We start from the raw sequence: 25,306 nt of genomic DNA on the forward strand, positions 1-25,306 counted from the left end.
AGATTTTTTAGGAAGCCTGATTTCTTGCTCTATTCTTAGGTTTCTAGTGCCCAACCAAAAGAAAGAATAATGGGTCTGCTTTATGCCTGTCCTTTTTTAAAACAAGAATGTAGACCTGATAGAAGATAGTTCCAAAGATCTCATGATGGAAAATGTTCTCCAAATCCAGAAAAAAAAAGAACTGTGGAATATGGATGCAGATTGAACCATACTATTTCTTTTGTTTTTGGTGCTGTTTTTCTTTTTTGAGGTTTTTCCTTTTTGCTCTGATTCTTCTTTCACAGCACGACTAATGCAGAAATACGTTTAATGTGACTGTACATATATAACTTATATCAGATTACTTGCTGTCTTGGGGAGGGGTGAGGGAGGGAGAAAAATTTGAAACTAGAGATATGATAAAAACAAATGTTGGAAACTATCTCTATATGTAACTGGAAAATAATAAAATACTTTTGTAATTAAAAAAAAAGTGTAGACCTGAGACAATAAGACCCTCATCTGTCCTGGTCCCAAATGTCACTTTATCTTCTTTTCTCAGCCATTCTTTGCTTTTCTATTGCATTTATACATACTAGTCTCCTTCATTATGCAACAATACAACTCATGGAATTTGGCTATAAAGTGAAAGGGGGATTTGAGAACACTTGAAACATACTTAAAATTCTTCTAATGTATTTTTGAGTTCCCCCCACACCTGATGTTGAAATCTGGCAAGAATTTAGAATAAAATGACATTTAGGAACAGGAAAACTGAAGCTTACACAGTCTGAGGTCTCTATTCTTGGTGTAAAAAAAAAGACAGGCACGAGAGCATGACAGCTGAGCTTTTCTTTTTGAAACTCCAGTGCACACTATATTTCCAAAGAGAAGTTATCTCCTATCCACCAACCGAGCTTTTAAAGGATTAATGGATTTTTAATGGCTCTCTCTCTCTCTCTCTCTCTCTCTCTCTCTCTCTCTCTCTCTCTCTCTCTCTGTGTGTGTGTGTGTGTGTGTGTGTGAGTGTGGTAATGGAAAGGGTCATATGAAGATGTAAAACATTTTGCTTGAGATTTAACAGTGGATTGGGAATGAAGTATCAGGGATAAATAAAACAATGAAGAAAGGGCAAAGACTTTTAAAGAGTTTTTATTGAAATATCTTGAGCCAGAATTGTGAACAAAACTTTCCCTGCTACTCTGTGGGTGACAGGGATAAAGTAACTGGTGGTTGATTCACAGCTTGAGGTAGATAATGTCACTGGCCCCCTGCACCCAGATTTTCCTCTTACATGATCAGGCTGCATGAATTAACATCTTGATCAATAGCTGCTGGGGTTTTGACTTTTACTACAAGTGGGCTCTATGTGTAGCAGATTTCATTACCAATAAAGGTGGGACAAGTTAAAATGTTGAAAGATGCTGAACTTGACTATTCTCTGAGATTGCTTTCAAATTCAAATTTATGATTCTTTTCCCAAACATATCTATAACCTTAAATATGCTGTTTCCCATTTAAAAATGTCTTGATAAGAGATTAACTTTTTCAACAAAGGTCTGGCATTCAACTTTGCATCTGCCTAATATCTAGAATAGAATTTACCATATTCCAGGATCTTCATTTCTTGCATGGTATTGAAATTGTGTTTGTCTGTTTATGTATGGGAATCACAAAAATCCCCATATATAATCCTTTGTAAGTAGATATGAATAGTTGTGTAATTGCCATATCTATTCAGCAGCACGGTACAGTGAAATAAGCTTAGGTGGTTTAGATTTCAATCCTGGCTGTGTCACTTAAATGACCTTGAGAAGGTCACTGCATGTCCCTGAGTCTCAGTTTCCTCATCTAGAAAATGAAGTTGTTGGACCAGACAAACACTAATGTCTTTTCCAGCTCTAATCTATGACATATTCAATGCATTCAATTCTATTTAGGAATTTATTTAATATCTACTATGTGACAAAACTATGGTAGGTACATGAGATAAAAGGAAAAAAAAACCCTGAATTATCCAGGCCTTCGAGTATTTTACATTCTCCTCTGCTCTATACTGTGTAAAATATACTATTTGTAGCAAAAAATAAATGAATCAGACCTGTTCTCCACCAAAGCTTTTATAATTGTCTCATGGAGTTGAGCCTATGTATTTGTTTTTTGTTTTTTGTTTTTTGTTTTTTTGTTTTAGTGAGGCAATTGGGGTTAAGTGACTTGCCCAGGGTCACACAGCTAGTAAGTGTTAAGTGTCTGAGGACGGATTTGAACTCAGGTACTCCTGACTCCAGGGCCGGTGCTCTATCCACTGAGCCATCTAGCTGCCCCAAGCCTATGTATTTGAATGCCATGTTAGAAGAAATTAACACCTGCTGACAAATTCTACCAAGCTTGAAAAGGCTATTACAGTGATGGTCCTAGGAAAGAACTATATGCACTGTTTAAGAAATAATCTCAAGATATATGAAGAGTTTAATTACAAGTAGACATTAGGTGATATGTTATTTACCCATGGAAAAATCAATGTAACTTATAAAATTACAAAATAGCTTTGAACTGATTGTAGGCCTCTTCTGGTTTATTTTCATTTTTTCAATAATGATTTTAGAATGCTGGAAAAATGGGAAAGGTTTGGATAAATTATATGCAGAATTAATGTAAGCAAATACCCTTCAGGATACAAAACAACATATAGATTAGAACCTGTACTGGAGAAGGGTGTATTTATATTAATAGCACATAGATCCATCAAAATAGATTAATGGCAACACTGCAAAGAAGTTTAAAGAAGTTTGTTTACTATAGACTTACAACTTCCTTCCTCAGTATTTCCTCTACTTCTTTACTAAAATATCATGTTTCCCATTCCAGGTATGCCATGTTGCACACTAATTCAGTCTGTAGAATTTACCTATAATATGAAGTAGGTATCTGTGAGCAAATTTGGTCTGTTTTCTGAAGGAAATGGATAAATTTCATGGAATTCAAAGATATTAATGGAAGAAATTTGGAAGTGTATCCTTGAATAGACTTGTGGAAAAGCATTTTTATGTAATGATTTTTTAAAATTCCTTTAGTTCAGTATTTAATCATTTTCCAGTTACATATAAGGATAGTTTTCAACATTTGTTTTTATAGGATTTTAAGTTTCAAATTTTTCTCCCATCCTTCCTTCCCTCCCTCCTCCCCAGGACAGAAAGCAATCTAATGTAGATTATATATGTGCAATCACATTTAACATATTTCTGCATTAGTCATATTGTGACAGAGGAGTCAGAGGACAAGGGAAATAACACACAAAAAGAATTTGAAAAAAAAAAACCAGCCACATTGATTTTTTAAAACTTTGTGATCTAACTTTTCTTTTTCCCTCCCTCCTTATCCCTCCCTATAAAATCCAGCAATTCAATATAAGTCATACATGCACAGATATGTAAAACATCTTCTCGGTAGTCAGGTTGTGAAATAAAATAGACAAAATACCTTTAGAAAGAGGAGTGAACAAATAAAGTTATACTTCAATCTGTATTCAGATACCATTAGTTCTATCTCTATTAGTGGTTTGCATTTTTCATATGTCCTTCTAATAGCATCCTGCTCATCATTTCTTTCATGGTTACTATTGTTAACTGTATTTCCTTCCATCTTAAGCCCTCCCCTTGATATTTACTCTATTATCTATCTCTCTTCACCCTATCCCTCCTTGAAAGTGTTTTGCTCCTTACTGCCCCCTCTTCCTTTGATTGCTTCTCCCCGCCCTTCTCCCCTTCCCCTCCCATTTTCACACAGAGCAAGATAAAATACTATCCTCTCTTAAATATGTAAATTATTCCCTCTTTGAGTCAATTCTGATGAAAGTTAGGCTCACTCACTCCCCTGCTCCTTCCCTATCTTCCCCTCTACTCCATAAGCTTTTTTTAATCTTTTATGTGAAGTATTTTTACCCAATACACCTCTCCCTTTCCCTTTCTTCCAGTGCATTCCTCTTACCCCTTAACTTTATTGTGAAGGTGTCATCATGGGTCAGCTAGGTGACAGAGTGGACAAAGCACCAGCCCTGGACCCAGGAGGCCCTGAGCCCACATCTATCCCCAGACATAAGCAACCCTACCCTGCCTGCTCCACAAAAAACAAGGATAAACCAAAAAAAATAATTCTTTACAGATATAATCTCTTCATATTCCATTCACACCTGTTCCCTCTTAGTATATTCCTTTCAGCTGCCTTAATAATGAGAAAGATCTTATGAGTTAGGAGTATTATTTTCTCATGTATGTCTGTAAACAGTTTAATCTTTTAATGTCCCTTGTGATTTCTTTTTCCAATTTACCTTTTTATGCTACTCTCGGGTATTGTATTTTCAAGTCAAATTTTCTATTCAGTTCAGGTCTTTTCATCATGAATGCCTGAAAATCCTCTTTTTCATTTAAATTCCATTTTTCTCCAAAAGTTTATACTCAGTTTTGCTGGGTATGTGATTCTTGGCTGTAGTCCCAGTTCCTTTGCCCTCTGGAATATCATATTCCATGCCCTCCAGTCTTTTAATGTAGATGCTGCTAGATCTTGTTTTATCCTTATTGCAGCTCCACAGTATTTCCTTTTTTTTTCTAGATGCTTGCAATATTTTCTCCTTGACCTGGAAGCTCTGGAATTTGGCTATAAAAGAAGGTTTTCCTTTTGGGATCTCTTTCAGGAGGTGATTGGTGGATTCTTTCAATTTCTATTTTACCTTCTGCTTCTAGAATATCAGGGCAATTTCCCTGAAAATCTGTTGGAGCATGGTTTCTAAGTTCTTATTTTGGACATGGTTTTCAGGTAGTCCAATGATTTTCAAATTATCTCTCCTGAAACTGTTTTCCAGGTCAGCTATTTTTCCAAGGAGATATTTCATATCACTCTCTATTTTTTTATTCAGTTGGATTTGCTTTACTGTGTCTTGGTTTCTCATAAAGTCACTAACTTCGATTTGTTAAATCCTAATTCTTAGGCAATTATTTTCTTGAGAGAGATTTTCTATTTCCTTTCCCATTTGGCTTTTCAAACTGTTGACTTTTTTCTCACGACTTTCCTGAATTGCTCTTATTTCTCTTTCCTTTCTTTCCTTCATCTCTCTAAATCTTCCTTCTATTGCTCCTACTTTCTCTTCAAAGTCCCTTTTGAGTGCTTCCATGCCCTGAGATCAATTCATATTTTTCTTGGAAGCTTTGGATGTTGGAGCTTTGATGTTATTATCTTCTTCTGAGGGTGCATTGTGGTCTACCTTTCCCCCAAAGAAGTTTTTGATGGTCTGCTCCTTTTTCTGCCTGTTCATCTTGGCCACTTATCTCTTGGTTTTTAAGACCTTCTTAAAGTGTACTGCTGAAGATAGCAGAGGAAAGACATTAAATGCATAGAGCTCCTGATACATTCACACCAAAAACAGCAATAAAACAACTCCTGGAGCAGAAAAGCACAAAAATAAGGGCTGAGATTATCTCCAGCTATAGAAAGATTTCAGGGGGCCATGCTGGACCACGAGTAATGTCTAACCCTGTGATTGAGCTGACACACCAGACACACTGCCAGAGGAATTTACCCTGGAGCCTCCGAATTGGCTACAGTGCTGGCGTCTTCTAGAGCTGAGCTTGCAGTTGGGTGAGAGGGCTGATCGGCTGGACTGGGGGTGGGGCAGGAAACTGTAGGGGTACCAGTGGCATGGGAGAAGAATTTGGGTGTCCCACCCCAGTGGGAAACCAGGAAGAAATCCTGAGAGGCAGGAGGCTCAGGGGAAGAGGGTGGGGGGGAGTGCATAGGCTCCTGGAAACTTAGAACCATACCACAGAAAGCTTTTCTGGTTGGTTGTTTAGTAAGTAGGATTAAGGTTATCTCTGGACCAGAGAACAGGCCAGATGAGAGCAAAACCTGCCCTTCCTCAAACCAAAACAACTGGGACCCTGTGAAGCTGGAAACAGGAGTGGAGCTGAGAAGCAGGCCCACACCACCCCACCCCTCCCAGTGGAGAGTTTAAAATCAATTGAAAGATGAGCAAGCAAAGAAAGGTCAAAACTATAGAAAGCTTTTTCAGCGACAAGGAAGATCAAGGTCCAGCCTCAGATGAGGAAATCACAAACAGGGCCCCTACATCCAAAGCTTCCAAGAAAAATATGAACTGGTCTCAGGCCATGGAAGCTCTCAAAAGGGACTTTGAAGAGAAAGTAGGAGAGATAGAAGGAAAATGTAGAGAGAGGGAAGAAAGAATGGAACAAGAAATGAGAGCGATGCAGCAGAATCATGAGAAAAAAGTCAAAAGCTTGAAAAACCAAATGGAAAAGGGGATTAAAAAATTGTATGATGAAAACAATTGCCTAAGAATTAGGATCGGATAAATGGAAGCTAGTAACCTTATGAGAAACCAAGACACAGTAACACAAATCCAATTGAATGAAAAAATAGAGGGCAATATGAAATATCTCCTTGGAAAAACAGCTGACCTGGAAAATAAATCCAGGAGAAATAATTTGAAAATCATTGCACTCCCTGAAAACCATGACCAAAACAAAAGCTTAGACATCATTCTCTAAGAGATTGTGAGGGAAAATTGCCCTGATATTCTAGAAGCAGAAGGTAAAATAGAAATTGAAAGAATCCACCAATCACCTACTGAAAGAGTTCCCAAAAGGAAAACCTCCAGTAATATTATAGCCAAATTCCAGAGCTCCCAGGTCAAGGAGAAAATATTGCAAGCACTTAGAAAAAAGGAATTTAAATACTGTGGAGCTCCAATAAGGATAAAGCAAGATCTAACAGCTTCTACAGTAAAGGACTGGAGGGCATGGAATATGGTATTCCAGAGGGCAAAGGAACTGGGACTACAGCCAAAAATCATGTACCCAGAAAAACTGATCATAATATTTCAGAGGAAAAAATGGAATTTCAATGAAAAAGTGTACTTTCAGGCATTCATGAAGAAAAGACCTGAACTGAATAGAAAATTTGACTTTCAAATACAAGACTCTAGAGAATAATAAAGAGGTAAACAGGAAATAGAAATCCAAGGGACATTAAAAGAACTGTTTACAGACATACATGAGAAAATAATACTTCCAATTCATAAGAACATTTTCAGCAAGTAATACACAGAGGACACAGGTCTAAAATGAATATGAAGGGATGGTATTTGTAAAGCATTTATTTTTTGCATATCCTTGTTCTCTGTGGAGCAAATAAAGTGGGCTATCTAGTGTCTGGGGCTGGATTTGGACTCTGGGCCTCCTGGGCCCAGGGCTGGTGCTTTGTCCACTGTACTATCTAGGTAACCTCTGATGACATCTTTAAAATAGCAGTGAGGTGTAGGAGGAATAGACTGTGGAGGGGGGAGGGGAGAGGTGGAATTGGGAGAAGTAGCTCACAGGAATGAAACAAGAAAAAAGCCTTTGGAGAGGAGAGTAACAGGGGGAGTGAGTGAACTTCACTATCATCAGAATTGGCTCAAAGAGGGAATAACATGCATACTGAAACACATATAGTAATATATTTTTGCCCTGAGGAAAAGTGGGAGGAGAAGGAGATGGGGGGAAGGTGGGGAGAAGAGGGGAAGGAGGGAAGGGAAGTTTGGGGAAGGGAGCTGTAAAAAGCAAAACACTTTAGGGAAAGGTGTAGATGTTTGGCATAACACCACATATATGACATATATTGAATTGCTTGGTTTCATAGGGAGAGTTGAGGAGAGAGGGAGGAAGAAAAATTTAGAAAACAGAATTAGCTCAAATGCCATAACCTCATCAGAGTGGGCTCAAGGAGGGAATAACACACACATCCAATAGGAAAGAGCAATCTATTTAATCCTTCAGGAAACTAGGAAGGGAAGGGGATGAGGGAAAGGTGAATGAAGGGAGGGTAGAGCGGGGATGGGAGGTCAGTAGCAAAACACGTATGAGTAGGATTAAATAAGGTAGACAATAGAATAAATATCATTGGAAGGGAATGGGATGGAGAGAAATAGTTATGTTGATTGACTACAATGTCAAAACGTATGGTACCTACTCTCCTGGGCTATTGTGAAGAAAATTCTTTGTCAAGTTCAAGGTACTATATAAAAATCATGATGAACAGGTTGCTATCAGAAAAACCTGGAAAGACCCACATGAACTGAAGCAGAGAGAAATATACTGTATACAAAATAACTGCATTAGTGTAAGATGATCTGCTGGGAAGCACGTGGTTATTTTCAGCTAGTCAATGATCCAATATAACTGAAGAACCTAGGAAAATTGCAGTACATCTGCAAAGAAAGAATTGATGGCATCTGAAACAAGACTGAAACAGTTTTTTTCTTTTGACAATTCCTTAATCTGAAGTTTTGTTTTTATCTGTTTCTACTCACAACCTAGATAAGGTCGAATTGTTTGCCATGACTACTCATGTATAATTTATGTTGAATTATTTGAATTCTTAGGGTGGGGGTGGGAGGGGAGGGAGGAAGAGAAGTTGGAACACAAAGTTTTTAAAAATTGATGTTAAAATTTGCTTTTACATGTAATTTGGAAAATAAAAGTCTAAAATAAAAAAAAATCAAAAATCAAATACAAGCTAAAAAAAAAAAATAAAGTGTATTGCTGCTTCCAGGGACACACTGTTCCAAGCTACAGCATGGCCAAGGGGGTGATTGGGCTTCTTTCTTATCAGCCTGCCTGGCGGATGAGTAACCATGGCCACTTTCTGTTGACCCAGAAACAGAATTCTGCTTGAACTCTGATTTTCTATGGTTGGAAGCTTAGCGTGCCTGTGCCCCTTCCCCACTCGATTCAGCCCACTGGTTCAGAACCAGGGCGCTTCATCCCAACTCCAGAAGAGACTGCCTCCATTTCACCCCAGCCTATCACTGAACTCCCTCATCAGTCTTCAATCAGAGCCTCAGAAGAATCCACCAGCGCTGAACTCTCTGAGGTGCACTAGAAGCAATGTCTGTACCTGGCTGGTTCTGGACCATGTGCTGAGCTGTTCAGCCAGTTCAGCAGGTGGTCTCAATTGCCCTCTTTTGCTGAAAAATAATATCACTCTGTTCTTACATGCCTTAGGCAGTTCTGTTTTGGTTTGGTTTGGTTTGGTTTTAATGGCATTATTTGGGAGTGAGTGGATGGGTTTATCTGGAGCTTGTGGGAGTTACAACCTCTCCTCCACCATTTTGGTTCTGCCTCCTTTATGTAATGATTTTTGATGTAATAAGTGAAGGCTATGTTTTGCTGGGGATTTTTTTTTACCACATTGTAAAATTCCTAGCAGGAGTTATTAATAAATCAAGCTGGTATGTATATCCCTGTTTACTTGTGTTTGTGTATATGTTTTCAGTTGTACTTGAAGTGAAGATCCAATCCTCCAAAAGCATCCAGATGCAATTGATAAAAACATTATATTTACCATAAAAGCTGTAACTCCTCCCTACCCCATGCAAATTTGATTAGTTTTTCCTTTAAAGGTATTGAGACATTCCTCAAGAATTGGTTTTTGGGGGCAGCTAGGTGGGACAGTGGATAAAGCACTGGCCCTCGTTCAAGAGGACCTCAGTTCAAATCTGTGCTCAGACACTTGACTAGCTGTGTGACCCTGGTCAAGACACTTAACTCTTGTTGCCCACCCTGCCAAAAAAAAAAAAAAGAAAGAAAAAGAAAAGAAAAGAAAAAGAAAAAAGAAAAGGACTTGCTTGTCTCAGAAGGACTGAAGATCCATACTGTTAACATTGCTTTCTCATTGCCTCAGTACAAATCTAGAAGGAGCTCCACGGTGTGTCTCATGTTTAGTTGGTTGTTTATCATTGTAATTCTGGAAAGAGAGATTTGTTCAGCTGAATCTACTCAAGATGTCCTCCATGGTTATCTTTGTTGAATATCCTCCTCTTTTTGCTAACTGTTGAAAGGCTTGGTGTCCAGCTCATTTTCTTCTAGTACTGAATCTAAACTGCCAGTGGACTAGGTTAAGTTTGGACCAATACAGAAGAAGTGTATAGATGTCATAAAAACAAGTAAAATTTTAGAATATGAATTCTGCTTTTAGTAATTGAAATCAACTATTTAAAAATGAAAAATAATTTACCTAATTTTCATATATTGGTACATATATATAATTTTATTTCATGTTCAAATTCACTTTTTGTTTTTGTTTTGTTTTCTCAAAACAACATAACTACAATCATTCATTGAAAGCTAATAGATTTAAAAATATTTAGAGTTTTGCTTTTCTACAAGTTGAAATATTTGTAAATAGAATTGTAGTTACAAAAAAATCAAACCTCAAGCATACACAGTCAATAAATATTTAAAACTATCCTTCATTGTTCTAGATAAAGCATGGGAAAAGTAATTTAAGTATTTCTCAACAGTGAATTAATATGAGATTGCTATAATCAGGGTAAACAGTAGAAAGCCAACCTAGAATTGTTCTGCTTTGTTTCAATGGGTACAATCAATGGGCACAATATTTAGAAACATAGATTTTGCCTTTGTTAGGATGAACCTAACAAAATTATACCTATTCAGCACTAGAATGGGCTTTCTTTGCAGGTAGTAAATTCTCATGAATAAAATTCTTTATATTGAGATTAGGTCACTTAACAGTCTCTGAGATTCTTTGTGATTTTATGCTTTTGTGAAGCTTATCTTTAAATATGCAATGTACTCTAGTGTTGATAAAAATAAGTAAGCCATTTTATTGGTTCACATTCAGGAGGTGTATGGACTTTATTGACATATATTCCAATATTCAAGTACTTACAGGGTACTTCAGATAGTGGATAGTACTGTGTAAAATAAAAATGTAATAGTTAGTGCAAGCTGTATGTTTATCATGCATATTCCAGGTGACACGTAAGATGCTGGAGCAGTGATGAAAGCCCATAGGTGGCTTATGTTTTACCTTCTATTGTCATGGAGGAAGTCTTACTTATACTATCATTTACTATTCATGGAGTGTAGCATGAAAAAAATGTCCCACCAGGTGGCATGCTAGTATAGTCACTAGCCCAAATACATCTACCATCCTTAAAATAAGGGCAAGAGATTTTCTCTAGATGCCTGCATAAACAGTTTAGCTTCATGAAGATTTGGACAATGGGAAATACTAATTCCACTTCTGTATGTATCTAAATTATGTAGATAGATGATGGTGATGAGATAGATGGATAGATATGGATAGATATGCATATATACATATTAATGGACATAAATAGGTATCTACACGTCATATTTATGTCTATATTAACAATTATATCTACGTGTTCTTTTATTTATGTTGGGATAATTACAAAACAGAACAATGTATAGATCTGGAGCCCCCATCCTCCCTTATTTGGGAATTTTTTTGCCCTTTCAGTTTTCTGTATTTATGATCCATAGGCAACCAATGTTTTATGGACACATGATTTTATTAAAAATTATGAAGTAAGATTTAAAGGAAAATGTCGCACCTTCTTCTCTAGGCTTTTTTTCCTCCAAGTGTTTCAAAAACTCTTCCCAGTGACCCTGACACTACTTTGGGGTGTTAAACAAATGGTCTTTTGCTACCTGGCATTTCAGGTCATGGATGATGAAATTAATTATGTATCTGGAACTACTATTGGAAATAAAAATTATAAATGTTGAAGAAAAGAGGAATTTTGAGGAGAGCCAATCATTTGGACTGAGTTTCACTAAATGTTAAGATTTTTAAATTACTGCACTAAGTCTCAATCCATCATGGTATTGGATTTCCATATTCTATTTGCTGGTTGGCTTCCCTAGATCCCCACCTGGTTCAATCCTCATGCTCCTTCTATATGATCTAGGTTTCTGCAGAAATGAATACACCTTGTCGCAGCTTCTCAGCAACCTGGGGACTGCTTGCATGATTGCCACAGCTCCTGTTTTTACAATCAAATGGCTGCCAAGAAGTCCTTTCTGGCTTTGACCATAGCACCTGCGAAAGGCTGACAGTTCCAATTCCCTAAAATTCATTGCTGATCACCTACTGGCTGTCAGCTACCTTTTCTTCCCCTAGAAGCAACCTTTGACCTTCTTTATTCTTCATGGTACAGAGGGAAATTCAAGCCTACTCTTAATGACAAACTAAAGGAACAGGTCAATATCCAAGCCAGAATGTTTGTATATTGTTTCATCACTACTTCATCCAAGTGTAGACTCCCTCAAACCTTTTTAAGAGCATAGTACCTGGCATATAGCACACATTTAATGAATGTTTATTGATTATTGATTGCTAACTCTGACCCCCAATGGGAAAGGGAAGGTCTTCAACAACACTTAGCTAATCTCCTCCCTGAACTTGTTAGGGAATTTCTCAACCTAGTGGTCCAAGAATTCTCCTGGAGAGTAATTCCTTCCACCTATGTCCATTTATCTGGAGGTCAATAAATCAAGAAGTCATGGTAGAAAATCAAAAGTTTAATTAGCATCAACTGGTGGGCTTTTGCCAGGTGGCTTACAATGCTACAGAACACAAGTATATTTAGATTGATATAGAGATTGACACATATACACACATATATTTGTGTATATGTATATATGTCTGTATGTGTATATATTGTAACAATTGGAATGACGCTACCTGCTGGAGACTTACTGTAGAAGAGTTCCGCCCATGAAGTGAAGGTCTTTGAGGGCAAGACCAGAAGTCTTTTCTTTGGCATCAGGAAGTGACATTGAGTAGTGGGAAGAAGAAGGAAGAGACTAGCGCTCTGTCTCGGGCTCTTTCCTTTGGACTCTGGTGGAGAGCGGAGCTAGAAATGTGCTCTCACTTTAATAGATAGGAATCTAGGCCTTTTTCTTCTCTCTTTACCAAATTCTTATTTTCCTTAATAAACACTTAAAAGTCTAACTCTTGCTAAAGCTTATAATTTATTGGTGACCACTCATTGGATATTTTAGACAGACTAGCTAGAATTTTAGCCCTTAACAATATATAACATATACATACACATAAATGTGTATATCTTTGTAAAACTAGAAATCCACAGATTAGATAGATGGATAGATAGGCCATCTATCTATCTATCTATCTGTCTGTCTATCTAATATATGCATGTAGTTTTATAGTTTTACATGTATATATGTGCATGTATGTATGTATATACATAAATGGTATATCTATATGTGGTGTATATATATACGTACACACATATAGATATACCTTTACACACACACACACACACACTTTGAGAGAGAGAATTTATCTCTCCATATAAAACCTTAGGGTGGTAGCACAGCCTTTCATTCTCTCCGTGGTCTTTATTCTTCTTATCACTTCACATTCTAGGCTCTTGCAAAGGTTGTTGTATCTCTATACACAGAGGTATAAACAACATAGTAATGGCCTTTTCATAAAAAATGAAGAAATACCATTTATTTTCAAAAGAGTGAATAATAAAACATAGCACAGAATCTCACTGACCCCTAGCAATGACATGGTAGACTGGTGGTGAAAAACTATATTATATCAAGGTATGTTTGGTATTTTTCCCCTTCTCATTTCACCTTATGATATTCATGAATTCTTGCGGAATATGGTACAGAAGAGATTATCTCACTTCTAAACAGATAATCATTTGGAGGCTCTGCTGATATTCCTCACTTTTGCCCAGCTATTTTTGAAAGAGAATTGAACTGGCATGTGTAAGGATTGGGATTGGTGCTTATTTATGGCATTGCTTGCTTGCAACTTGAGATGGCAGCTTATAGTCACTGTGTACCTTTGTGACAGGAGGTGTGCATTTGCCAAATGACATTAGATAGTACTGAAAGAACAGAGGCAGAGTGAGATGGCAAGCAGCTCTGGCTCATGTTTCATTTGCAAATTAAAGCTAATCTACAGTGTCTTTGGCATTTAAAGCACAACTTGCCACCTGGGAGGATTTTGGCCATTTCTTTGTTCTTCTTGTTGTTCTGCACTTCCCTGTTTATTTTGGAGACCCTTGGTAATCAGACTCAGCCAAAGATACACATAATGATATGAGACAAGGGAAATTCCAAGATTCCAAAACTGATTTGCATGAAGATGAATATAGAAGAAGGCAAAGTTATCTAAAGTGTACTCTGCTTGAGAAAATATAATTCATTTTCAAATCTGTGTGATTTGTATAAAAGCAGTCATCATCTAGCTGTCATCATCTTTTCCCAGGATTTGGCTAGCTAGAAGTCTAGCTGCTCATTCTGTTGTTACAAGGGAAATAGGTGGTGGTGGTTCTTAGGGATTCCTCTTTAAAGAATTATGACTCTCACACAATCAAATTAGAGTAAAATGGTCTTTTATTTGGTCACCGGAGAAAGTGACCAAGAGGGGAGTCAAAGACTTTACCATGAGGGGAGGAGATAGCTTAGAGACATCTTTCTGGTAGAATGGAATAAAGGCCAAATCTTTTATAGGAAAGATGTGGTGACCACCTAACAATGGAAAGTTCCCTTTGGGGGAAAGATTACTGAGAGTCAGGGAGATTTTCTTTTGGAAAGATAGTCCTGACCTCTGGATTTATCTCTTTCTCCTAGCTCAGGTAGTAGCCACGCCCAACTGACTTTACTGCTATAGAATTCAATCTCCCCCTCCTTCTTAGTTGTGTCCATCCTGATAGCTAGTTGGACAGTTTAAACTTTAATAATCCCTTAATTCTTTGATATGTCCCAACCCCCATGTCACCGTGACTCAGAAGTAACCAGAAACCTGTGGTCCCAAGTGAAAACTCTTTCTACAAACTTCCAGAACATTGTTATGTTTTTGTTTGTTTGTTTTCTTTTCTTTTTTCTTTTTTTGTTTTACAATTAAATTTAATTGTACCTGTTTTCTACATAACTAAATCGATCTCTGAAGGCTCACAGAATCCCAGAATTCTATTGTGGGAAAGGAATTCCTCCCCCTTCCCTGAAAGGATCCTGACTGAATTGACCGCAGGGTAAAAGTTGGCAAATCTACTGTCTATATTGACTAGCTTCCTATTACAACACCACTGGCTTTGGGGCAATCTCTAGAAATAAGACATAACATCTGTTTAAGTTAATTTTTTTCCTGAAAGCATAGAGATGGAAAACTGTGGGGAAAACAAAGTCTCATCTTGTGTTTGGGTCATGATTTCTAAATGTGTGTGTGTGTGTGCATGTGTGCATCTGTGTGTGTGTGTGTGTGTTTGTGTGTGTGTGTGTGATGTTCCCCTTTAAAAGTCTGGTGAAACCTATATAACTCTGACCTTGATTCTAAACCTTATCAGAATGATGTTTTTAAGTGTTTGAAATACCCAGGATTGCAATGTGTCACTAGGGGAAATGGGCGCTAGAGAAAATGAACCAGAAGAAAGTTGAAGACTTAACTTTAAGGGGACGAGATGGCTTAAAGACATCTTTCTCCTCCAAGAACAGAAGAAAGGCCAAATCTTTTGTAGAGGATAGATGGGGTGACCACCTGACGGTGAAAAGTTCCTTTTGGGTTGGGGTGGGGAAAAATTGAATGAGGGGTGGTGGCCGTGCCTTCTGGAGTTATTTCTGTGGGTACCTCTCAAGTAGTAGCCAAACTTTACAGACTTATCACCCCTTACTTCTTAAGTGTGTCTGTCCTTTGGTTTGATTCGCAAGGAGAAAACGTCTGAGTTATCCCAGGCCCATATCACAAAGGAAACCAAAGGCTAGTGAAAATGCATGTGTACTTTTTCCTATTCATTCAGACCCCCAGATATCTATCGATTGATCCCTTATTAAGAATCCTTCTTTAAGGTAGTCAGGCTTCTCAAAATTAGATCAATTTCCTCCAGAGTGCCAAGCTTAGCTTGTCCTCAGTGGAGAAGGAAAGGGTACAGTACTCTAGTCCCATAGGTCCAGAAGCAATTCCAATTGTTTGAACTACCTTCCTAAAGCCTTTTAAACAATGCCGTATATATATATATATATATATATATATGTATATATATATGTATATATATATGTATATATATATGTATATATATGTATATATATATGTATATATATATGTATATATATATATACCACTCTCATTAAAAGCACTTTTTATTTTTTATTACATTTCTCAAGTTGTTCTGTACGTCCTCATGTTCTATTCTATATATTTCAGCTCATTCATTTCTATTATATTTGTCTTGTCAGTTTTCCAATTTCATCTCATGCATGCTTATTTCTTGTATTCTAGCATATTTCTGCATCTGAAAAATCTGTCTCCCAGCTTCTAAAAGTAAAGCAGATTTAAATTGGGATGGGAGGGGAGAAAATGTTCAGGTTAAGAATAAAATTAGATGGGCAGCTAGGTGGCGCAGTAGATAGAGCACCAGGCCTGGATTCTGGAGGACCTGAGTTCAAATCCAGCCTCAGACACTTAACACTTACTAGCTGAGTGACCCTGGGCAAGTCACTTTAACCCCAGTTGCCTCACCAAAAAGAAAAGAAAAAGAATAAAATTAGACACTGGAGGGGGCATAAGGAATATGACAGTATAAAAGGTGACCAGAAATTTTCAAGTGAAAACAACAGGACCAGTTGGACACAACACTTGTGACCTCAGGTTAATTAATGTAATGAACTCTAAATCTTAATAGAGGAATTGGACACCAGAGTTAAAGAGATCTCAGAAGTCATCAATGGCTAGTTTGTTAATACATTATTTTATTGTTCATATGTCCATCATTCTTGTTGAGTACTTGATTTATATTCTATCATTTAATGAAAAGAAAATACATTTCTCAAATGGTTTTAGGTAAATATTATAATACACATGTTTTTACATAAATATGTATATATAATTTAACAGACTATAATATCCCTTAAAATAATGGGAATGTATATATTCATGCATATAGGTATACATATCAACGCAGATTTTTTCTTTATCAAGTCTTCAAAGGGTTATGGGGAAATAGAGTGGGGATTTTGGATAGGGATAGGGGTTCAGGATAGGGGTTTTTAGGAATTCCTCTTTAAAGAATTACACCCTCTTGCACACAAATCCAATTAGAATAAAATAATAGTTTATTTAGGGTGCTAGGGAAAGGAAACCAAGAGATAAATCTTTGGACTTCTTTTCATGGGGAAAAGGCATAGCTCAGAGGCATGGCTCTGAGATAGCTATCTCCTGGAACAGGAGACAAGCTGATACTTTTATAGAGGTCCGATGGTGGTCCGATGAAGTGATCATCTGACTGGGGAAAGTTCCCCTATTGGGGGAGGACCATCCCCCACTGGTGGCTGGGGCAAGTTGGGTGAGGGGCTGCTCTGGATCTCTCAAGCCATCTCTCTGCTCATGCCACAAAGGCAGCAGCCACACCCAATCCCCTCTCCCTGAGGGGTGGGGGAGACTGGTTAGGTGTGTCTGTCATTTGGTTTAGTTTCTCAAGGAGAAGGTTCTTTCATATACCCCAGAGAACTTCTGGGGTACACCAGCCCTATAACAAAAGGTTTCTCTTAGTAATCACTATGATAAAAGGCAATCATCTTAGGCTACTCAGGTGACAGGGTGTGCCTCAATTCTTCAGGTTTTACTTTTGCTAACTTCCAAAAACATTAGCAAAAAATGAGGAAAAACATCCCAGCAGCAGTTTACTTTGCAGCTGAGCCAATTCACAGCAGAACTACAGCAAATTAACCAAGTGGGAAATATGAAAATTATTATGGGTATGTAAGTGAGGAGAAACTTTGGTCATGAGGACTTTAACTGCATTGCAGTATGTCTTAGTAAAGTAGTCAAGGACTAATGGTCACATTTTTTCCCCTTAGTATTTAAACTGGTAAGTTATTAAAGTAACTATCTGATTTTAGAGAAGAAATGTGACAGAGTAAAAAAATGACTATATTTGAAGTGAGTGATTTGAAGTTGAATTAAATCTCATACTGGGGGTCTGACATTGATTTTTTTTTGCCATTATTTAAAATCATAATTGGACATGCATTGCCAACTTGTATTTCTTTCACTTTCTCGAGTGAAATAATTTAAAAGATAACTTTTTCATTTTCATTTTAGGTCTCCTTTGCAGGGTTCAGAGTCTTCAATTTCACAATTACTTTGAAGTGAGTTTAAATATTTATTATCACTGACAATTTTTAAATACTTTTTATTCACTTATATATAATTTTTAAAAAAGAGGCAGTATGTAATGAAGCATAAATTCTGCTCAGAAAGACCCAGATTCAAGTTCTGGCTCTAGCATCCACTTGCTATGTGAGACAGTCACCTAAATTCTCAGTGCTTTAGGCATTTTTCCAGGATTATAAAGTACAGATTAATGACTAGATCATATAACCAAAAGAAGTAATATCTACACAGGATATTCATTACAAGGAAGACAGTCACCTGTCCAGACCCCACCATCTGGCAAAGAAAATAGGAAGATGTTAAATAATTGCGTAAACTAGCATACTGACTTAAATTTTGCATTCAAAGAACTTTTTAACCCAGCTCTCCATTTTCTTTAAAATCTTCAGTCAACTTATAGCCCATTTCCCATCATTCACTGTTCTGTCCAGTGATATTGGAATAGTTATTATTCATTGAATGCAATAATCTATCTCCTTACTTCAGATATTTTCCATGGATGCTCCTATGCATGGAATGTTCTCCCTCCTAATGTTTATGTCCTAGGTTTCCTGGCTTCCTTCAAGTTCCACTAAAATCCTTCTATTGGATTCCTTACCTAATACTTCTTAATTCTATTGATTTCCCTGAAATGACTGTTTCCTGTTTATCCTATGTAGATTTTGCATACAGTTATTTGCATATTATTTCTCCCATTAGGTTGTGATCTCCTTGAGGGCATAGAATATCTTTTGTCTTTCTGGGTTTCCTCAAAACTTATAAGGTACAATGCCTGGCATATAGTAGATAATTAATAAATGCTTACTGACTGACTTCCCTGATGAAATGTTTTTAAGACAATTCTATGACTTTTTATGATTTCTGTTTTGATAGAAGTCAAACAATACCAACAGAGGGTTAGATATATGCACACAGTCATACAAGAACTGAGAAACAGAGTTGCAATCAGATGGCAGGTGTCCCAATTCCTTGTCCAGTGTTCTTTCTACAACATCACATTGAAGTGGATTGATATTAATTTGATATGTTTTATAAAACTTGCATGGATTTTTTGCAAACATCATGAATAAAGTGGTTTTCTTTTTTTCTACAATTTATATAGCTATTTATAATGAAAGAGTGCTTAACTGTATCTTGCCCAACCCCAAAGAATTTCAAGAAAATGATTTTTCCAGAATATGCAAGAAAGACAGCCTCATTCACTTATTTATTCTCAGTTACTAAATTCCTAAGGTCATCTATCTGATTGTAACTGAAAGAGACAAAACCTCTATATCCCTACAAGTGATCATTCCTCTACACTTAAAAAAAAAAATCCATTGTGAGGGCTGCTAGTTGGCACAGTGGATAGAGCACCAGACTTGGATTCAGGAGTACCTGAGTTCAAATCTTTCTTTCTTCCTTCCTTCATTCCTTCTTTCCTTCCTTCCTTCTTCCTTGCTTCCTTCCCCTTTTTTGAATATGTAGAATGCAGAAAGAATATAGAGTTTAAACTATTCTAGATTTTCTATTTTGTTTTTGTTTGGTTATACATAAGTGTGGTAAAATAATGGAAGCTGGCAGACTGATTGGGATGGGCTACACCTAGCCTGTCCTGAGTGATGTATGCTGCTGATGTCAGCAGGAGAAACCACTCTCCAATTGAGTTTGAAGGACCTCCCCTTTTGGGGGAGGGAGAGTAAACACTCACTGAGTGGAGCACACTCTTATTTCAGTGGTGTGAGCTGCAAGAGCTGGCAAAAAGAGGTTCTTTCTTGGCAGTTTGTCCTGTGGGCCCTGACAGCAAGGCTGTTTCCCATTGAAGCTACAGACCCTTGGTGGTAAGTTAACATACAAGCCCTGCTCTTTTGAATTAGCTGTACTGGAAGCGAGTTGGAGATTATATAAATTTAGGTTAGAGTTAGGGGGATTATCCATTTTTCTTTTTCCCTATTCCCTTGTCTTTGATTTTATTAATTTCACCTTTGCTGTTTATTTTATTCTCATTAATAAAACCTGATTTGTTTGTGGAAAAGAGGCTGTTAGGCTCCTTTCTTATTGGCCTGGGAGAAATATCTAAAAAGGCAGTTTGGAGGGGAGGGAGCTTTGGACCTAGAGGTCCCTCATTATTTCCAGTACTCCAACATTATGGTGAGCCACTCAATTAACTCCCCCTCCATTAAATTTGGCCCCCACATAGGTCGAAGTCTACATGAAGTAGAAAATGAGGGGAAAAAACCTTTGACAAAAGGAATATGTTTAACATTAAGGGACAGTTAATATTAAATGACAAGGACACCAAAAAAGCAATGCATAGTTTCTATGAGAACTGCAGCCGGATTTGTAGCAGCACTGTGTAATGGTTTTTGCTCTAGACCTGGAATCATGAAGAACAGAGAGCAAATCGTGCCTTAGATAATTATTAGCTACTTGACTCTAAGCAAGTCATTTACCTTCTAGTATCAGTTCCTATATTTACAAAATATCATTATTAATATCATCCATATACTGGAATTATTATGAGACCCAAATTACATATGTTAAGTACTTTGTAAACCTTAACTTAATATATAAATGTGTGCTATTTATATTACCCAAACAATTTCAGTATTAATAATAATCACAATCAAAGTGGTCTTTGTTTACTTTGACTTACAAAATGTTTTCTCTTATCTACATCCCTATTTAAAAGCCACAAGAAATATATATCTGTATAAACATATATATGCATTAAATCAACGTTAATTGAAAGTTCTCAAATATTTTGTAAAAATTAAAAATAAAATAGTTTACATTATCACTGGCAGATTTATTGAGCTCTGGAGTTCAAAGATGCTATTGCTTAAGTTGATTAGATATCTTAGAGAAATTAATGATTTAATGTGTGAGCCCTCAAGAGTAGGCAGTATCAGATTGCCTAAGGAGGTATGAACTAGTGCAGGTCAGAACACAATAGGTCAATGATCCCTTGATGACCATATTAAGATCAGGATTGTAAGTGTGGTAAAACAGGAATGTGAAGTCTTAAAATAAGATATTCATTAGAAAATATTTCCATGTATATGATTTTTGTAAAATGCTACCTTTTTTATGTGTTTCACTATGAACACTTGGCATACCCAGTCAAAGGATTTCTTTGAATACTTTAAATATTATCTACTTAAAAGAAGCTGAACTCAGCAAATCAGGCATCAAAACACCCTGATAATCATTCAAAATATATCAGAGAATTGGACTTTCTAAAAGATATAAGTTTATGAGAAGCAAAGATAATGAAACTAAAATGCAATATTGATTGCTCTCTTTGTCCATATTTTACCTTTGTTCTAAATAAACATATGCACACAAACATGCACATTTTCAAAAATTTATTCCAGGGTGGAATGATATATCTAGTATATCTGTAATCTTAGCAATACTCATAGTCCCTTCAGTAATGTAGATTAAAACCCATTTTTATTTGTCTCTCCTGTGTGATTCTTAACCATATCCTCTAATAACTTGAACAAAGAGATTTTTCTAAAGTCCTAGGGGAGATATTATAGGTTATCATATGACAGTCTTGTGTGATTCCCTCCCTCTTGCCAGATAATCATGCCCTCTGCTCTTTACTTTCCATACTTATTTGGTGACAACCTCACTTCTTCAAAACTTTTTATGTATAATATGTTGTAGTCTGTCTATGATCAGTTGATATACTATTTGTGGAACACTTAAGTTAGTGCCTGCCCCAAATTAGACATGTAATAAATACTTGTTCACACCATGTCTTATATCCCCTGATTCATTGCCCTCTGGAGAATCCATGGCTTTAATTCTTCAATGACTCTGGTGTTTCAGAATAGAATACTAACAAGGACTCTGAGATAGAAGTATGCAATATTGCAAAAAAATGGGGAAATATTGCAACAAGTATCTCTGATAAAGGCCTCATTTCTCAAATATATAGAAAAATGATTTAAATTTGAGAAAATTGAAGTCATTCCCTAAATGCTAAATGGTCAAAGATACGAACAGGCAAAGCTATCTATACATCCTTAAAAATGCTCTATGGAGCAGCTAGGTGGCACAGTGGATAAAGCACCAGCCCTGGATTCAGGAGGACCTGAGTTCAAATCATGACTCAGACACTTGACACTTACTAGCTGTGTGATCCTGGGTAAGTCACTTAACCCTCATTGCCACACCAAAAAAAAAATGCTCTAAATAACTATTGATTAGAGAAATGTAATTTACAACAATTCTGAGGTACTGCCTCATACCCAAGAGTGGCTAATATGACAAATAAGGAAAATATGGGATGTTTAAGGGGATATAGGAAAAATGGGACACTAATGCACTGTTGGTGGAGTTGTGAACTGATCAAACCATTCTGGAGACCAATTTAGAACTATGTCAAAAGGATTATAAAATTCTATATACCCTTTGATTCATGAATATCACTGCTAGGTATATATTGCAAAGATATCTAAACAAAAGGGAAAAGAACCCATTACACAGAAATGTTTATAGCCACTCTTTTTGTTATGTCTAAGAATTAAAAATCAAATTGCCTATTGCCTCAGTGAGGGAGGAGGAAAGGGAGGGAAGGACAGATAAAATTTAGAACTCAAAACCATAAATAAAAATGTTTGTTATTTTAAAAAAGAATTGGAAGTCAAAGGATGCCCCTCAATTCCTCAGTATCTAAACAAGTTGTGGTATTTGATCGCAATGGAATATTACTGTCCTATAAAAAATGACAAGCAACATGGTTTCAGAAAAACGTGAAAAGTTTAGATGAATTGTTACATAGTGAAGTGAACAGAACCAGGAGAACATTGTATACAGTAAGAACAATAATGATCGATTAAGAACTGTGAATAACTTAGCTATTCTCAGCAATACAATGACACAAGACAACCCCAAAGGACTAATGTGGAAGCATATTATCTACCTCTAGAGAAAGAACTGATATTGAAGGAATACAGAGAGAAGTATTCTATTTTTCACTTTCTTTCATTTTTTCTATTATTTGAGTCTTGTACAAAATGACTGATAGGGAAAAACTTTATATAATTGAATATGGATAACCTTTTAGCCTTTATCTAATTGCTTACTGTCTCCAGGAAGGGGGAGGGAAGGGAAGGAGGGAGGGAGGAAGGAAGAGAAGTATAGATTTAGGAACTCAAAACTTTAAAAAGGAAAAACAAAACAAAACAAAACAAAAAAACAAACAAACTGGGGAAAAAGAAGTATGCTATCTTTTCATTACATGTATTAATGCCCAAGGGAAGAAAACAATAAAAAATAAATAAAATGAAATTTACCCACATTTTAGTACACAACTGAATCAGGTCAAGCGAGTGGTTCATGCTGTGAAGTTTGGAGTCACGCCCCCTTCTGGAAGGAACATTGTGGACTCTGGCCTGAGGGAAGCCACGTGGCTTTGGCATCAGGAAGTGATTTTCACTCATGGGTCAATCAAAACTACCAGCCAATTAACTTGGAGCTATGTGTGTGTGTAAGGCCCTATTTCCATTTTTGTGGAAGGCTTCTGGGAGAAGGAAGGGGAGAGCTTTCTCTTTTTCGCCAGGGACCTTTGTTTGAGTGGAGCTGAGATGCTGGCTCCCTGAGATAGATAGATGAAGGAATCTTGGCCTCTTTCTCTCTCCCCACCAAATTCTTATGCTCCTTAATAAATACTTAACAGTCTAAACTCTTGCTAAAGCTTATAATTTATGGCTACCACTCATTAGATTTTTAGACAATCTAGCTAGAATTTTAGCCCCTTACAGATAGCAACTTTATAATGCTCAAGATTGAAATGAAACAAACAAACAAAAAACTTGTGGACCATATATTTGTTAAGAAAATCAAGTTTACTAGATCATGGTATAGAAAGAATATCATCAAGTACACAGTATTGATTTGTCATAGTTTCTGAGCCTCTGGATTTTCCACAATTAACCATTGATGTCAAGGTAGGAGCTCTGGTTACTTTGTGAAGTGACTTTTGTATTTAGACTAGTAGAAAGTTTCATTAATTGTTTAGGCCTCTGTCCTGGGCTAAATAAATATTGAGTATAGTTTCAACAACTATTTTATAAGGAAAAAAAAAAGGAAAAAAGACTATCATATATGGAGTAGTACCTTTGGAAGTGTAAATCTAGCCAATATGGCAGGAACCCTAGTAGGTATTGTCCTTGTCATGCTCTATTAATTATTATTTTTTTACTTTATTAAATGACTGGTTAAACATTTGTAATATAAGCAATTATCTTCTAAGTTGATGAAATAATTACATAACCAGGTAAACAACATACCAAGAAAATGAAATCTTAAATGCATGAGGTCTTCAAGAATATTTTTGTCTCATATAAGGCAATTTAACTTAAATATTATTCATTTTTTGGAGGAATGATCTTGAGATGTTTGATTGTATATCTTTTTATCAATGCTCTTTGTGTCATATTTAAAAGAGCTCAAAAAAGAGGCATCTTTTATTTTTCTAAAAATTGTTACATTTTAGTAATACTTGATGGAATCCCAACCCCCCTATTTCATTATAATTAAAGTCCTAATCTCACTCCACAAAGAGGGCCAAATAAGACTGATTAAAAGGTGCAGAATATAATTCAATGTTATAGAAAAAAAAATATTTCATGATTGAAGTCATCAGCATTTTTTCTACAAAATTAAATTTGAATTACAATATCATTTTATTATCTTCTGTAGTTAGCTTTAATGTAGGCATAATGAATATTACTTTAAATTTTAATAACTGATGCTTATACAGTGATTTACATTTTATAAACCCCTTTGCACATCAAGAATAATTCACATGTTTACAGCATTTTAAGATTTGCAATGCACATTATCTTTTCTTTCTTTTAAAATTAATTTAATTTTTAATTAACAAAAAATCCATTTCTATTCATCCCAACTCCCTCCCAATTTAAAAAGATAAAAACAAATCTCTTATAAAAAGTACATAGTAAAATAAAAGAAATTTCCACATTAGCAATATACAAAAAATACATGTTTCATTCTGTACTTTGAGACCATTACTTCTCTGTCAGGGAGTGAGAAGCATACTTTGTACTGATCCTTCTGGAATCATGGTTGGTTATTATGTTTAGAAGAGTTCTTAAAGCTTCATAAGGTGTTTGCCTTTAATTATTTTTCCTGCATTATATTAATATACCATATTTTCTTCATTCATTCCTTAATTGATGAACAACTCTTTAGTTTTAGCTTTTTGATGCTACTAAAAGAATTGATATAAATATTTTAAACATATGAATCCTTTTCCTCTTTCTTTGATCTCATT

This window comes from Dromiciops gliroides, chromosome 1 (genome assembly GCF_019393635.1).
Source record: "Dromiciops gliroides isolate mDroGli1 chromosome 1, mDroGli1.pri, whole genome shotgun sequence".
In the NCBI taxonomy this organism is placed as follows: Eukaryota; Metazoa; Chordata; class Mammalia; order Microbiotheria; family Microbiotheriidae; genus Dromiciops; species Dromiciops gliroides.